General features: G+C 35.2%; 1 protein-coding gene across 1 annotated transcript in view; it reads left to right on the top strand.

Annotated features, from left to right (window-relative positions):
* Positions 1-18,616, top strand: part of LOC143250891 (oxidative stress-induced growth inhibitor 2-like) — a 44,438-nt gene continuing 25,822 nt past the window's right edge. Inside the window, exon 1 of the mRNA XM_076502047.1 lies at positions 1-101. The gene's annotated coding sequence lies outside the window, so the exon portion shown is untranslated. The remainder of the gene's footprint in view (positions 102-18,616) is intronic.

Below are 18,616 nucleotides of genomic sequence, written 5' to 3'. Positions count from 1 at the left end.
ATTTAGTTTCAACTGATGAGTCTACACTTCTTGGATGTTGTGGACAATTTAGCCACTATCTGGAGAACTTACCAGACTTATTAGAACCTAGCTGGCTTCAGGTAAATATAAACAGGTTTTGCCCACGTTGGCAGTTGATATCTGTTATATATTAGTATCTGCTTTGTTAATTTATTTATTGAATTTCGCGCAAAGCTATGCGAGAGATATCTGTATCTCTAATTTAGGAGTGAAAGACTAGAGGGAAGACAGACAGTAACCACCACCCACCGCCAGCTCTTGGACTTCACTTTTACTAACGAATAGTAGGATTGACCATCATATTATAACGCCTCCACAGCTGAAAGAGCAAGCATGTTTGGCGTAAAGGGGATTCGAACCCGCGACCCTCAGATTACTAGTTGAATGCGCTGACCACCTGGTCATCCGGGCCGTAGCATGTGCTGTTGGTTGTTATTCATGAAAGTTGGAATATAGCAACTCTCACTTACTTAGCATTTATTGAATAACTCCTTGTCTTATTAATATACTACTTCCCCTCTGTAGACTCAGCAGATAGCCCGAAGTGGCTTTGCTATAAGAAAACACACACTTATACTCTTTCTATGAGGGTGGATTAAAAAAGAGGGAAAAAACGACGCTAAGCGTCAGATGTTGAGTCACAAAGTTTTTTGTAATAAAATAAATATTTTGTTCCCTATCTTTCAATAACACAGGCAGGTTCTTTGAAAGAGTTTTGTTCCACTTCTAATAAAGGTAACCTTAAATACTTAAATTTATAACAACAACAGTGCAATAGTAAACGATTTTTGGTTATCAGACAAAAAGCGTTTATATACTTTGCACGCCTCAGTTTTCAAGGGATTATAAGGCCCGGCATGGCCAGGTGGGTTAAGTGCGTGTTACGCAGTGTAGGGAGTCTGTTAATGTTGTACCTCGCTGGGACAGCGGTAAGCCTTCGGATTTACAGCGCTAAACTCAGGGGCTCGATTCCCCTCGGTATACATAGCAGGTAGCCCGATGTTATATGAAAAACATGTTACTTACTCCCATCCCCGCCTCATTAAAAATAACCTGAGTCAATCAATGTCATGAGAATTCTTCTTGGAGTCTTAATAAATTTGTAACTTAATATCGTACCAGCAGTACCTATGCTGCAATAAACCAGTAACGGAAGTGGGTTAGATGTTTGTTTGTTTTTAATTTCGCGCAAAACTACTCGAGGGTTATCTGCGCTAGCTGTCCCTAATTTAGCAGTGTAAGACTAGAGGGAAGGCAACTAGTCATTACCACCCACCGCCAACTTTTGGGCTACTCTTTTACCAAATAATAGTGGAATTGACCGTCACATTATAACGCCCCCACGACTGAAAGGGCGATCATATCTAATGTGACGGGAATTCGAACCCGCAACCCTCAGATTACGAGTCGAACGCCTTAACCCACTTGGTCATGCCGGGCCCGTGGGTTAGATACATTAATCTATTTGGAAAAAAAAACTGTATGCAAACAGATAGTAAAATAAAAACTAAATAAATATAATTATCAGAAAAGAGAATGGAGGTACAGGAGCTTATTTTGTTTAAAACCATACAGCAGTATTTTTTGTTTTCTCTCAATAATAAATTGTGAATTTCATCGAGAAGGAAAAAAGTTTCGGTTTTTTAGGGTACATCTAGTCGTATTTCATGTTTCGGTTTTTTAGGGTACATCTAGTCGTATTTCATGCAAACTTATATTTCACATTGCACTTCATAAACAAAATCACTGGTTAGTTGTATATTTATGATCTGAAAAGAAAGATGGAAGTGATATACTTAAACGAATAATAGTGTTTCTACGGGCATTAGATCATATTGTGATGCGTTAGACTTAAATAGGAGCTTTAAATTTTCTGTTCATCGAATCTCTTTAGGTATTACATAAAAACAAAGCTAGAAAACAAAGATTTTGTGACTGGTTTTTATAAATAAGAGAAAAGGCAACAAAATTTGCTCATTAAGACTGTAAGAGCTTACTTCAGATCGTCTACCAGCATGTAATTGAATACAAACCTTCACAACCTTCCCTAACCTCAAGGGCTTTCTTACTTTTACACCCGTCTTCCACATTTGTATAAAACTCCAGAAATATCAAATTATTTTGTGTGATAAACTGCTCAAACAAAAAAAAATTGACTCCTGAAACAGAAATTAACCAACATTTCAGACAAATAATTCGTTATCAAGTTTCCATTAACAATTTACCAATAGCACTATGGTTATCCATTTTGGTGCTCAATTGACTACAATTCCGCATCATAAAGCTCAAGCACACACCACCATACCACTAATAAAAATATACTTAGAAATAGTGTCAAATTTAACTTTGCTAACTGTGCAAAATATGTGTACGCTATAGTGTCATCTTTCTCGTAAATAATTTATAATTTATTACCATATAGCTTTTTTTTTTAATTTTGCGATAATGCGCAGGAGTACAGAAACTTGCGGGAGACACATGAAAACCTACTTATTACAACAGTGGCATTGTTTATTTTGCGCGCAAACTTATATCAACATGGCAATTAAAAAGGCATTATCTGGATCCAATGGAAATCTGGTTTTGTAATTATTGTTCTTGTGGGGCTAGGTATTTAAGTCAATCAGCTAGCTCAAGCCATAATTCTATAAATACTGATAAAAAACGAAGCTCTTAAAGGGAATCTCACTTCACCAATTTATAGCTGAAACTGGTCATTAATCAGGGAATATCTGGCTAATCAAAACGAAGGAAATAAATATGGCGTAGAAGGTAATCTGAGATGAAGCGAAAAATTAGGACTGTATGTTACTTTTGGGTAACACGAGCAAGTTGCACAATAATCACAATTAACAAGACCAACTTCCACTGGCAAGTATGGGAGTTGTCTGTGGTACTCCAGATTTAGCTTTTCGTACTCAAAGATACAATCCGCCTTGACCCTTTCTCACTATCAATCTTGCCCCAAATTATATCTGTTACAACTTGTAACTTTTATGAACATTAAAATATAATATGATTTAGTGTGCCAATGGGTTCCATACTTGAAAATAAATATATGATAGCTCTAACATTATCATTCCTGTAATTACATGCAAGGTCGATACAAGTGTCATAACGCCCCCCAGTGGCTCAGCGGTATGTCTGCGGACTTACAACGCTAAAAACCGGGTTTCGATACCCGTGGTGGGAAGAGCACAGAGAGCCCACTGAGTAGCTTTGTGCGTAATTCAAAACAACAACAACAACAAGCGTCATAGACTGTAACAAGTTTCTTTAGAAAATATTTGTCACCAAACTGCTTGTGTCCATGACTGTTGGTAGGATACTAAATAACCTATCAACTACAACAAAAAACGTAAACCGAATTACAAAATTTCAATTTATCTTTCCAATTATTGAAGTCCTCTGTACATTGAATATGAAAAATGATTTATTTATTTTTACTTTGAATATTGTAACAGTGTTCTGCCTCATTAGAAGAAGGTTTTAATTACGCATATTTTCTATCATTTAAAGACATTTAATGGTGCAGACACAGGAGAAAATCATAAACCAGCTGCTTTTTCTGTAGGCCCGGCATGGCAAGGTGGGTTAGGGCGTTCGACTCATAATCTGAATTTCGCGAGTTCGATTTCCCGTTGCACCAAACATGATCGCCATTTCAGCCTTGGGGGCGATATAGTGTTCCGGTCAATCCCACTATTCGTTGGTAAAAGAATAGCCCAAGATTTGGCGGTGGGTGGTGATAACTAGCTTCCTTTCCTCTAGTCTTACACTGCTAGATTAGGGACGGCGCGAAATTCAAAACAAACAAACCTTTATCTGCCGAATCAACCTACGTTAAAAATTCCTTCTTTGCCTTCCAGTGGCACAGCGGTATGTCTGCAGACTCATACCACTAAAAACCAGGTTTTGATATCCATGGTGGGCAAAGCACAGATAGCCCATTGTGTAGCTTTGTGCTTATATCTAAACAAACATAGTTAATTTCCTTTTACTTTTGGCCCGGCATGGCCAAGCGTGTTAAGGCGTGCGACTTGTAATCTGAGGGTCGCGGGTTCGCATCCCAGTCGCGCCAAACATGCTCGCCCTTTCAGCCGTGGGGGCGTTATAATATGACGGTCAATCCCACTATTTGTTGGTAAAAGAGTAGCCCAAGAATTGGCGGTGGGTGGTGATGACTAGTTGCCTTCCCTCTAGTCTTACACTACTAAATTAGGGACGACTAGCACAGATAGCCCTTGAGTAACTTTGTGCGAAATTCAAAACAAACAAACAAACCTTTTACTTTTTCTTTTCTAAAGCACACTTTGATGCATAATTCAGTATTGAAAAATACGAGTATGAAAATTTGAAACCAAGGTTTCATGACTGAAATTACCCTTGCAATTAAACACTGTTCAGCATTACAGCGTATAAATAAAAGCGGCGATGTTACATATTGTACACTAGATATTACCAACATAAATTACTGACAAATTTATGTTCTTTTATCTAATAACAAAGTTAAATTTCTAAACGAGAACACATCTTAGAGAAGATGCAATGAAGAACTGAGTCGCCATTTTGTATCAGCTTCATAAGCAATTCAACTAGCAACTGGACAAAAAGGTTACCACTTTGTAAAGCAAAGAAAACTGATAAAATCAAGGTGATGATCAAGCGACTTTTTTTGGTCCTGCAAGAGGGCGTCTAAGTCATCTACTCGTGAAACAACTTCTGTAGAACACAAGTATGTGAAGGACATTTAAGGTTAGAGTAAAGAACATACGTTATATAAACATGTCATGTGAAGTTTAAGGCGTAAGTGCATTACGAAGTTGTTTTATAAAAGCTGTCGGATTAAAACTGAACCTTTCTACAAAAACATTTGCTACTGTATTAAATATCTGACGGAACATCTGCAGATTTACAACGCTAGAAACCGGGTTTCGATATACAAATAGCCCATTGTGTAACTTTGTGCTGAACTTCAAACAAACAAACGTTAATGTTTAAATGTCAACAGCTGGAAAACTATTAGAAACCAATAGATCTGTAATTTGTGACAAAAATCGTGCAAATTGTTCTGTCAATTTTGTTTTCAAGTTCATAGGCATTTAAAAAAAAAGCTTTTCAGATTTGGTTTTGTGTCTCATAAATCACTGCCCAAACATGGACATTCAAAGGATATATTACAGAGGGGAAGCAAGGTGAAAAATGATATCAAAGGTATAATAAGGGAAATACAAAATTGATAATTCAAATAGCAAGTGCCCCCTTGCAGACGCCTAACGCCTTTTTACCTAAAAGTTCTTAGTGAAGCTGGATGATGAAAGACAAAATATCTCCTGAAACGTTAGTTATGTATGTAGTACAATAATTTGGTTTGGTTTGTTTTGAATTTCGCGCAAAGCTACTCGAGGGATATCTGCGCTAACCGTCCCTAATTTAGTGGTGTAACACTAGATGGAAGGTAGCTAGTCATCACCACCCACCCCAACTCTTGGGCTACTCTTTTACTAACGAATAGTGGGATTGACTGTACATTCTCACATTCTAACGCCCCCACGGCTGAAAGGGCGAGCATGTTTGGTGTGACAGGGATTCAAACTCGCGACTCTCAGATTACCACCTGGCAATGCCTGGTCAGTAGTATAATAACTTAATAGTTATGATTCAAGCACTGAAGGCTGACGAAGCGTTAAAAATCGTTAATCCTAAATTTTGTGATAAAATACACGAAAATTGTAAATGCAAAAGAAAAAAGATAGTTCTGAAATGTTGTTTTAACATGCTCCTGATTCTGAATTCGAAATTGACAAAACAAGAGGAATGTGGGGGAAAAATTGCAGTTTACGCGAGTTTTATCACTAAGTTTAAGAGTGTTCAATACGACAGATTGCAAGTAACAACTCTTTTCATTGGAGAAAATTTTGATAAATACTAATTCAGTATAAAGATTTGTGAAGTAAAAAAAGTGATATCTCTTAGAGAGTAAACTTTCAGTTGTGTAACTAGAAAAACGGCCCGCAATCGCCAGGTGGTTAGAGCGTTTGACTCGTAATCTGCCAGTCGTGGGTTCGAATCCTCGTCACACCAAATGTGCTCGCCGTTATAATATTACGATCAAGCCTACTATTTGCTGATGAAAGTGTATCCCAAGAGTTGGCAGTAAGTGGTAATGACTAGCTGCCTTTTCTCTAGCCTTCTAGCTGCCTTAACTTACACTTCTAAATTCGGGACGGCTAGCACAGATAACCCTCGTCCAGATTTGCGCAATATAAAACAAAACAAAACAGAACTAGAAAAAGAATTGAAGTATAATTATTTTATTATATTTTTATATAGTTTTAGATTTCTAACATGGTTGTTTATTGGTTTAGATGTACAGGTCTTTAGGTTGTAAATGATTCTGTATCTAAACCGAACAAGTTACTTATATTCCGCCTTTATATAAGGCTTACTTTGTTTATCTCCTTCGCACTTCTAAGCAACACTGATGAGCAGTGACTTCGGAAGAATCACTGTGTTACAGTAGGGAGCAGTAAATCAAGGAATATATTAGGCCTCAGTATGATCTTTTCTTCTCTGAAATTCAAGTTTTGCTAAAGAAAAGAAATTAATAAGTAAATACATGTTAGCAGTTCGTATTAAAACTTCTGTATATTCATGATGATAAGAGAAGTTTTCATTTGTAATAAGAGCGACCAAATCTCAGGAGTGAAGGAAGTAATTTTGGATTCGTCAGTCAACTCAGAATAGCGAGCAAAGCATAGTTTGGCAAAGAAAGCATGCCAGTGCTAGGGGTGTCTACGGACATTTCCTCTAGGAAAACATTAAAAAATAAGTGTTCTGATATTTAGTTTTGTGCTAATTTTATTATAATTTATTGGAAACATTGATTATTTGCAACTAGCTCTTTATGATTCACAAAAATAAGTGCTCACTGGCACTTTATACTCACCATAACTATAAGCAAGCATGTACACTTGAATATTATATATGCATTTTATTAAACATTGTTATACTGATTCATACGTCTTACTATAAGTATATCTATTTGTCTAGAAATAACTTTTGAAGTTATAGTTTAAAAAGCCTTACAGTTACTGTGACAAAATGTTGGTCCGACTGCTGCCTAGTTTGCTGAACTTGTTTCGGTACTCATGAATCTTTAGTTTGATCCACAATTAGATTTTAAATTATGTCTTAACGTCACCTTCTGGGTGTCTGGTTTGGCGGGAAAATGAGTTTTTTTGGAGGGAAATCTAAACTTATTTACATATTCTTAATACTCGAAAAGAAAAAGAACTAATCTGCTTGGTGACTCATTTTAAAAACAATATATTGGAATTAAAATACTAGAATTTAGAAAACCATCCCCAAGAGTCTCAGTGATGCAGTGTTTTAGGTAGGCCTTGCGCCACGTTTTTGTTAAGACTTTTTTAATATTAGGATAGAAATGGAATTTGAAATTTCGCACAAAGCTACTCGAGGGCTATCTGTGCTAGCCGTCCCTAATTTAGCAGTGTAAGACTAGAGGGAAGGCAGCTAGTCATCACCACCCACCGCCAAATCTTGGGCTACTGTTTTACCAACGAATAATGGGATTGACCGTCACATTATAACGCCCCCACGGCTGGGAGGGCGAGCATGTTTGGCGCGACTCGGGCGCGAACCCGCGACCCTCAGATTACGAAGCGCACGCCTTAACGCGCTAGGCCATGCCAGGCCTAGGTTAGAAATAGATTTATTGTTACTGACGTTAAATTTACATATTAAAGTACGTGTATTATACCGAGCTTGAACTTTTAATAATCAAATAAAATAAATTAGCATCTCTTTAATATAACCAAAATATGAAATAACAGTTAGTTTCATAAAAAAGTAATAGTAGATGATCTAGGAATAAAGCCGACAACCATCATGTTTTTTATTTTAATTTTTATATTCTGTAAAAAAAGGCCTAAGATGAGTAAACAATAATAGACCAGAAAGTGTTAATCATTAATTTGAAGATGCTCTTGATTACTTGTTATTGTTTTAAATTAAGCACAAAGCTACACAATGGGCTATCTGTGCTCTGCCCACCACGGGTATCGAAACCCGGTTTTTAGCGTTGTTAGTCCGCAGACATACCGTTGAGCCACTGGGGGGCGCGGTTGATTACAATAATTTTCTTGAAGTTGTTTTGCAGCTACTGTGTTACATATCACTACCTCTCTCTATAAACAGCAGGTCTAAACCTTACAAAATAACGTAAAAAACGAACATTTCTCTATAAATAACAGCCTTTTGATCAAACTTTTCAAACCTCAATTTGCCATATATTATTTATTTATCTATGCCCAATCATGCTATGCAATCTTTTTTATCCTTCTTCATTTAATTCGTAACCGTTTGACCATTCTATGCAATCCTAACACTAACAAGGTAGAAAAAATACTCTTTCCACCATACAGGTGACTAGCTTTTAAGGTAATGTGTACATGCTCTAACTGTGTATGTAGTGTGAATTTCACGCGTCTCATTTTTCCAAATTGGCCCGGCATGGCCAAGCGTGTTAAGGCGTGCGACTCGTAATCTGAGGATCGCGGGTTCGCATTCCCGTCGCGCCAAACATGCTCGCCCCTTTCAGCCGTGGGGGCGTTGTAATGTGACGGTCAATACCACTATTCGTTGGTAAAAGAGTAGCCCAAGAGTTGGCGGTGGGTGGTGATGACTAGTCTTACACTGCTAAATTAGGGACGGCTAGCACAGATAGCCCTCGAGTAGCTTTGTGCGAAATTAAAAAAAACAAAATTCCAAATTATGCTTTAAACCACTAAAATCATCCTAACTAAAACTTTTTTCCAGAAAAACTGTAAGAAAACTACATTGGACATTAGTTAGAAAATAAAGTTCCTAGTCACATCTTGATTTATCATAATTTGGTCTTCAGTCAAAACTACCATATTCACTGCTACTTTTCCATTTGTCTCAGCATCAGTGTAGACCAAGTGCACAGATATCACATTTAAACTACTACCATGTCCAACTGTTTTTTAATCGCTGCAGTCCTAATCTCCCAACAAGTGAAAATGTATTGTTTGCATCGACCAAGTAATATTAAAATCTCAGAACATTTTGAATGTTTCTATATTCTAAAAATATACGACACCACCAATGCCCATCTCTTCTCAACTCTTCTTCAGTCGATATATAGTGTACCTAAATCTTGCTTAAATTCTTACTCTCACTCATTCGTTGCAACCGGAACACTTTTACTTTGATTTTCGTAAACAGCTCTACTTTATGTAAACCAGATCTGAAAGTTAATCTCACTTATAAGCAAGAGAAATTGGAAAACATGTTTTAAGAGTTACAGGGATTAAAAAGAACAATGATGTAGAATGAGGACTATAATTTAAAGAAACTTAGAAACTATTCTCAAGTACACGTTTACGTGTGTTCAGTCCTACAAACCATGTATTACTATATCAATATAGGTACGATAAGGATATTTTGGGGCACTTGAAATGCTGAACCTAAACAGACGTACTTGAATGCTGATAACATTGTTTGTCACCTTCCATCTTAGATCTTTACGTTTTTGTTCAGTTTTCTTACTGTTTGTGTATGATCAGGCAAAATTCCAATTTATCTATGAGTGTTTATTTTGTACTGTTTGTTTATACTCATGTGTAGGCGTAGCATAGATATGAGGTTCACATTTTGTTTGTTTCGTATTACTTGAAGTAATAAGTTCTACTAATACCCAACGTATGGACTAGGATTATTTGCCCTTACAGCTTGGGGTGTAACATTTTCTAAAACAATCTTCGTGCTAAAACGGACCGTGTATTTATAAAACTGTAAGGAGTTTTAATGAGCGGTGTTAGTCAGTCTGAGTAATTGAGGCTTAACTGGCTTGCCATTGCAAAAGAAAAAAGAAAAAGAAACATTTTTGTCAGTTTTTGATATGTTGTCTTTCGACGGAGGAATAGTACGTCATAGAAATTATTAGTAACTGGGTGTATACTACTTGTTTAACTGTGATATCTCTCCAACTGTTTTCCCACTTTTTCAAGTTCTTTCATCCTTAGCTGCCAATTAACTTAAATATATCTGTGGCGCCATATCACACTTCTAAAATTTTTACAGGACTTTTGGTTTACTTTAAATTTTCTATCTTATCATCAGTACTATGTGTCCGCTTTCCAATCAAGAACGCTTTGTAATCCTGTTGAATGGCTCAGTCCGCAATGAACTAATGATTTAATTATAAGAAGACTGACTAAAACATATAATTAAATAATAAGTTGAACAAGTATTTTATTAGTAAAAAGAAGGTCGTAAACTGGACACTAGCTCGAAACGTCATTCTTGTTTTAATATAAAAAATATATAATATACTTGGCGACTGTTCAACCTATTATTTAATTTTGTTATAGGACACTTTGAATTTAATTGTGAGTTTGTTGAAGACAGTTTTAGGCCGTGAGTTAATGGATTATGAAAAAGGACAGGTAACTTAAGTTGAATTTTTAGCTCAACTGAGTTCTCATCATCTCAGGTTGCTACGTTTGTGTAGAGGTACAGCTAATTTATTCTGCCCATAATAAAGTTCTATCGCGTGATGTTAGTGTTCGTGTTGTGAATATCTTTAAGGCTCAACTTAAAGCTAAAATTTATTTCCATTTCTTGCGATTTCGGTGACGCGACAAACTGTTAGATTTCTATAGCATTTAGCGCGACTCTGGGCATTTGTTAAGGGAGGGTGTACAGCGATTTGGAATGATAATTTTGTTTGACTTTTAATAATCTTCAGCTTATCGTAGTTCATCTTATTTTTCATATGTTTGGTAATAATTCTAATATTTTGTTTGGTTACCAATAATTTTCTGTGTAGTATCTCAAATAATTACCCTTGACCAATATTTCATTATTATTTAGATAAGAACAGCTATAATCGTGAGAAGTCTTAAAAGACTGATTTATTTTTGTTTATACACCCTCGTCACCCACTGGTGTAACGCTAAGTCTACGGATTTACAACGCTAAAATCAGGGGTTCGATTCCCCTCTGTAGACTCAGCAGATAGCCCGAAGTGGCTTTGCTATAAGAAAACACACTTTTACTCCATCTATGAGGGTAGATTAATAAAGGGGAAAAAACGGCGCTAAGCGTCAAATGTTCACTCACAAAGTCAATCCCACTATTCGTCGGTAAAAGAGTAGCCCAAGAGTTAGCGATGGGTGGTGATGACTAGTTGCCTTCCTTCTAGTCTTACACTGCTGAATTAGGGACAGCTAGCGCAGACAGCCCTCGTGTCGCTTTGCCCGAAATTAAAAACAAACAAGAGATTATAGGCATTTTATATTTTCGTTCAGCTTTCAATCTTCTTAACTCTCAAAGAGTCACTGCAACAAAAACGTTTGATAGTTTGAATTTAAACACTGTAAAATAATGAATTCACCCTGGTGAATTTGAAAATTGAAACCCTGGTAAGGAAACCATAGACAGCGCAGACAACTGGAGCCAAGAAATCCAAGCCATTAGTGTACCACGATTTTAATTGGTTTACGTGTCTATAAGTTAAAACAAGCTTCGTTCATTATAGTGCTATTAATAGCAAATATTAATAAGTGATTATGATTTAGGTTTAAAACTGACTTGTAAAATATTGTGTTCATAAATAATTTTATGAACTTGGATCTAGACTAGGTGATTCAATACTTTAGGTTGTATGACAAACTATTAAATACCTCATAATTATTACATAAACATCACCATCATAAGAGGTCTAACCGTATTTCTTTGATTTGTTGGTCCAACCTATGTTAGTGATATTTAAAAAGACGAAACTTCAGTCCTCGTCAGAGGTCGTGGCAATCAAAGAATGTTTTAGGCTTCTACCTCACAGATTACATTTTTAATTGTATCTTTGGCCAAAAGAAGAATCTTCAATATAATCATTAAACCGTTGGTCCGCTATATAATATCAAATAATAAGATAAGAGTAATGCCATAATACCATTCGCACGCTCAGATTAATTTAGATTATTATATAGTGAGTTAAAAATTTTTACTACTCTTAAACGTCTGGCAGAAAGCATACTAGTAATAGAATTATTATAATGACATAAACAACCTTCTATCCACATTTAATAACTGTAAGACTAATATTTACACAGAAGTTTTCAGTAAAACGTTTTCAGTTACTTTGTGCACAGAAACAAAACTTTTGTTGGTTGGTTGTGCTTTGACTTAAAGGGAGTGTAAATTAACATGTGACAGTTTTGTGTATTACACTTCAAGTAACTGTAAGCAAGTTTTATTTCATTCATATTGACACACTGTGGTTCTGGATAAAGTAAACTATAATCACAAGTAGTTCTGACATTTTCTTTGTTCTTGAACAATTGTAGGTAAACAACACTACCAAACAATTATGATCTTTTCTTTGGCTCCAAAAAACAAATTCTGTGGATTCTTAAACATATTTGAGCAAGTTTTCATTGCATTTAAATTTTTATAATGTGAAAGTATAACAGTGTTTCTTTAATTGTATTAACAGATGTAGTTTGAAGATTATTATTTAATTTTACAAGTTATTACCGAAGATTGGTGGTTGGGAGAATATACTGGCGGCTTCAATTTGGGCTCCTCGCCAGGTTGAGTTTCCACTGACAGGTTCTTCTTCTTTAGAGTTGTCTAGTTGGTTGTTATCTCAGTGATGTCATTCCAAGGATGATCGCTCTTGATAGATGACCTTGTACTTACATCACCTATTCTTTGAACGACTACTTAACTTTGAAACTTATCATGTCAGTTGAATAAAATCCAATTTTACGTACATATAGATCATAACAACCCTTTTTTTTAGCACAAACTCACATAAATCTTTCCTTTGTGAAACCAAGTATTACACCTTTATTCATCTTATCCGAAACAGCTCTTTCAATCAACAAATCCTCAGAGCTCGCCATATGGTTAATCTACACCCAAGTACCTTGACGAAGAGTTATTACTAAAACCTTCTGGTATGACCATTTTACTTTCTGGTGATGTGATGAGCAATGTCTTTGTTTCTACTGGAAGTTCAACATCCACTGTAGTAATTTTCATGTAGTATATATGGATTTCCTGTTCATAAACTTGTCTTTGCGTGAAGTTAATTACCAATGTAAACTCTTTCTTGATGTATATTACTGTAACATTATGAGGTGATGGGAAGCTTTCTGAGGTAAAGATAACCTACAACCTCCCTTTTGCTGAAACTTTATGCCCAACTGTTGTTCACATCAATTCCTCTTCCTTCTTCATTACTAAAGACAATTTTCCTTTAAGAAATTTGGTTGAACAATTTTAGCTGGAGAACCAGTGTCATTTAGCTTACTGCAAGGTTTTTCATCAATAAATTGGTGGACTTATGGACAATTTTCCTCATATAACAAACTCCTTTTCTCATTTTCAATAGATGTGTATCCCAAACAAAACTTTGAATTATTAATCCAATTAATTCCTGGTTTCTTGTTGTCTTATTAATTCTGTGTTAATTATTTGATTTGATTTTCTTCTGCCTTTTTTGGCTTGATAACAGATGATTTGTTTATAGTTGTAGCTGTGATTGCAGAGTTTCCCACGTCTATAATAGCTATCTCTTTTTTGGTATTCTCTGAAAGGAGTTCTAATTCCACACAGATCTTTACCTGTAGCTCCTAGCAAGGTGTCCTTTCAAGGTACATTTGAAACACCTAATGTCTTGTGGCTTATTTCTTCTATCCTACTTAACTAATTGTCTAATTTATACTTTCGGTTCTTCAGCACTATCAATAAGGAGGATTGATGATTCAGTACTACAGCAACTAATATTCACGTAATTTCTAGATGACACCAACATTGATTTATCTGCAACCTTAATGGATTCTAGTTCCATTGTCAACTGCAGAGATCCTTTAAGGATGTACACTGATTTCAGATCAGTCAAATTCTAATATCCTCGTCTACAGTGACATCTATAAGTTGACAACATACCAGTGACTCCACATTTCATGAGGAGTTTTTTGAGCAAAATAATTTAAATAAAAATTTCCAAATCTCTTGCAAATTTAAATATCTTTTCTTTCCTCTGTACCATATTCCAGAATTTCGCACTGAATACTTTTTTTTCTGGTGCGACAATCTAAATTTATTGGATAAGTTATTATGTCTCTCAGGTGGAAAGTTGCTTAATGTTTTCAAAGCTCGTCTTTTATATCGTCAGAAAAATAGGTGGCACGTTGTTCACTATTCTACACATTTATTCTAAACATTATTTGAAACTTTGTATGACTTCCATGATATTTTTCAGTCATAGTTCTAAATTTTTTTTCCATTTCTTTTGTTCTTTTTTTAATATTTCTGCCTCTTTCATCGATTTTTCTTGCTCGTCCTGTCCTATGATACTTTTCTGTTTTTTTTTCTTTGTCCTCTTTTAATTTTGTCACTTTCTTCTTAGTCTTGTATTAACAAATTCGTTGACCTCGTGGTCACCGTCTTCAACTATCAAATTTAATTTCAAGTATAGTGAAAGTTCTATTTTATTTTAGTCAAAATAATATTTCTTTCCTAACATCATTTTTATTGTTGTTTTTCCCTTTATGTGCTTTTTTAAATTATCTGGTGAGCATAATTTAATATCCAGTCATGTAGCAAACGTAAATTATTTCATATCCTCCTATAAAGTTTCTACAGGCTTAAACAATTGCACATTGTTACAACTTGTTGTAGGCCTACGTCACAATGACACTCAAAACCTTTTTAACAGTACAAGGAGAAAATAAATATCACTTGTATAGAAGTAGCTCAATAAGTATGTTAGGAAAGTTAGAACCAACACACTGAGTGATTCAACTCTCTGGCTTGAAAAAAAATATATATATATGAGCTCAATGTCTGTCATTCTGTATCTCCTAAACGGTTAATCTTAGAAAAATGTACAATATTATATAATGTATGTATGAAAATTCTTCTTCTCAAGAGTATATTATGGAAAAATCATTCATTTTTTTGCAATTCCTAAAAGTTTAAATCAGTATCAGCATCAGTCTGTCAGTCTTGGTATGTATTGAACCAACGATCTGAGAAAAAATCTTTATTAAGGACAGAAATTATTCTTCTTGTGAAAGAATTTCACGAACAAAAACGCAGGACTTCTATCGCAAGGGTGGAGAGTGGAAGCTATGCTGATACTTACCAATATTAAAGGTTGAGAGTGGAAGCTATACTTATAATGTACCAATAATAATTACCAGTACTGGTGATTTTTATCAGTACGTTATTAATATAGCTTTTACCCTCCACTCTTAAACACACTGATACTAATAATATCGGTTAGGCTTAGTACGGTAATACATTAAAGATATTTATGTCCAAACATCATATTTGGGGCTAGGATGCTAACTTTAAGGACAATGTTTCTATCTCCCCCATTGGTGGATTGCATTCTATTATTTATCGTTGCCTTTTATTATCTTTTTTTTTTTCTTGTAAACAACCATCTTCCCACATCTGGCTGAAGAGTGTGAGATGTAGTAAAGATGTGGGATGATTTGGTAATTCAGCAACATTTGCTCAAAATTATTACTTTTTCTTAAATTATTTATGTGAGGATACCAAAGTTAAACTGGATAGACGGTGTATCCCTAACACAATTTCTGCCTTACTACCACCAATACCTCTAAAAGCCAAGGCACATTACAGAATGACCCATCTCTTTATGCCCATTGTTGAGTGTTTGTATTGTGACTGTGATTTGTTTGTCATGAATTTAGACTTCATCTAGGGTTTGAATATGCTACGTAAGATTTGCACTGTCCTTTCTTTTGATATGTTCTCTTTTTATGTTATTTTACCTTTCCTAAATGATTTATATGCATATACTTTTATACTATGTGTGTATTATATGTATACAAAGTTTATTGTACGAATAAGTTATGTTACACTGAACTGAATATTTACCCCTTTAAACACTTCTTATAGAAGTGACAACTATTAGAAACTGTTTACTTTGGTAGCAGTCTTTCCTGGCACCCATTAAATGATAAGGAACGGTGGCATCCGACGAGAAAATCCTCTACAGCTACTAAGCAAATCTAAGGCTCTATTGTGCTGGATACATCCATTGCAACGAAACCCATACATTTTTGACAATAGTGCATTGCAATCAGTCTTTGCTTAAAAAACAAATGTTTCAGTTTTCCTTATTTAAATAACACATGGAATGACAAAATACGATTGTAAATGGCCCACTAGACAATCATATTGCATATACGCTATGCTCCAAAGCGTTGGGTTGACTGCACATTTATTATTTATTCATCACTATCTTTTAGGAAATTTACCAAAGAAGCTTTAAACGGGCTAGTAACTTTATAAAACTCACAAGTATCTCAGTCCCCCATTGAGACAGTGGTATGTTTACGGACTCACAATGCTATTAACCGGATTTCGATACCTGTTGTAGGCAGAACAGAGATGGCTTATTGTATAGCTTTGTACTTAATACAAATGAAAAAAAAAGTATCTTTATAATCTAAGATCGAATGTGTGTGAAAAACTTGACTTCAATTTAGAATTGTCTGGTTATTCTAAGCCTATCTTAACGCCTAACGAACTGTAGTTAACATATAATTACAACATTAAAAATATATATTTCAACAAATTCCTTTTCCTATATGTTATTAAGTTTAAATCTGTGTATGTACTGCTTATAATTCAGGATAATCTAGTCCAAACTTACAACACCATTCATTAAGTTTATAAAATAATTTTAAGAAATAAGAAATAAAAGATCCGCTGATGTGACATTAGCATTCTGAATAATCCAATTCAAAATCATGTTTTAGTTATATTTTCCTTTCTAGAAAATATTAGAATTCCAAAAGATGAATATTCATAACTTTGTACGTGTATTTCTAAAAGATTGATAGTTAAAAACAATATGATAGCACTTTATAAAAACAACTAACTTTGAATTTAAATGCTCTGCTTAATTTTAAATATGAGTCCATACTTCAACTGCTATATTCATATTATGTCATATGTGTAATATATATCTTTAAGATACCAATTATAATGTTTTGTTATCAAAACTAAGCAGTCAAATGCTAACTTTTCTTCAGAATTACCTCTTTTTTTTTTTTTTCGGCTTCGCATGGCCAAGCGCGTAAGGCGTGCGACTCGTAATCCGAGGGTCACGGGTTCGCGCCCGCGTCGCGCTAAACATGCTCGCCCTCCCAGCCGTGGGGGTGTATAACTTGACGGTCAATCCCACTATTCGTTGGTAAAAGAGTAGCCCAAGAGTTGGCGGTGGGTGGTGATAACTAGCTGCCTTCCCTCTAGTCTTACACTGTTAAATTAGGGACGGCTAGCACAGATAGCCCTCGAGTAGCTTTGTGCGAAATTCCAAAAAAACAAAAACAAACTTTTTTTATTTTTTGTTAAAGTTTTTCCCGCGTTTTTCTTGTTGATCATAATGAAACAAATATGCGATATCAACTAGAAGGAAACTCAGTATTCATGATAATATCAAAGAATCGTTTAATTGACACCTGTTACTAATTTGTCCCGTTAAAAAGGTATATAAATTATCACGACACACCTTCTGGTTCTTTAGATTATATTTATTTCAAATTCCTCGTCTACTTGCAAGTGAAGCCTAACTCTAAAGCTTATCAATTTACGGACCTCTGATGTCCAGAAGTTAACATATTGCGAAGAATGTTCTCATCAAATCATGAGGCTACTTACCTTCAGTGTACCAAATTTTACGTATGTAGCTAAACCATTTTGGAACATTTGTTTGGTTCTGAATTTCGTGCACAACTGGAGAGCAGGGCTCAAATTGTGTGATACCATAAACTATTCTCAGCTTTTGAAGCTATGGGTAAGTGGTAAAAGTAACAATCAATCCCTTACCGCATGTGGTAGTGTGCTGCTGATTGGTTGTAACTCAATATGTGAGGATAACCTTACTGTGTTAAATATTTATTTAAATCGGACGAAACGTCTTAAAATGCTAATCATATACTTCAGATTGATAATATAAGCTCTAGAGGTACTGATGACTGGCGGATCGCTCTTTTGCATGTGATAAATCTGAATTTGTAATTTTCCAAACAATTTCTTATGTTTGTGTTTTGGAAAAAAAATCTCGTAATGTTTTCTTGATTTGGAGGGATACTATTATATAAAATATTCTCTTACAAAAAGACGACTGAGGGTGGGCTTTCAAGATAGCATGATCGAATTATGAATCTGAGAGTTCTTGCCGCAAGCACGCGCTCAGCTCTTTGGGATCGCAGGTTTATTAAAAGACTGACGGTTAAATTCCATCATTCGACCACTCAAGAGTTGGTAGTGGTTGCTGATGATTATCTATAAAGTCTCTGGTCAATAATTGTAAGATTAGGGACGACTGAGGTAGCCCTTTACATAGCTTTGAGCGACAGTTATGAAACATACTGCTATAACAAAAAAAAAATCATATGAAGGTGTTCTCGCAGTACTTCTGTAAGCTTGAAGGCTTATAACTCTTAAAACTACCGACTGATCCCTGTCGCAGAAACGGCACAGTTAGCCCATT

The sequence above is a fragment of the Tachypleus tridentatus genome, chromosome 5, assembly GCF_004210375.1.
Source record: "Tachypleus tridentatus isolate NWPU-2018 chromosome 5, ASM421037v1, whole genome shotgun sequence".
Lineage (NCBI taxonomy): Eukaryota > Metazoa > Arthropoda > Merostomata > Xiphosura > Limulidae > Tachypleus > Tachypleus tridentatus.
The sequence above is the reverse complement of the archived record's forward strand: the minus strand, read 5'-3'. Positions and strand labels throughout refer to the sequence as shown.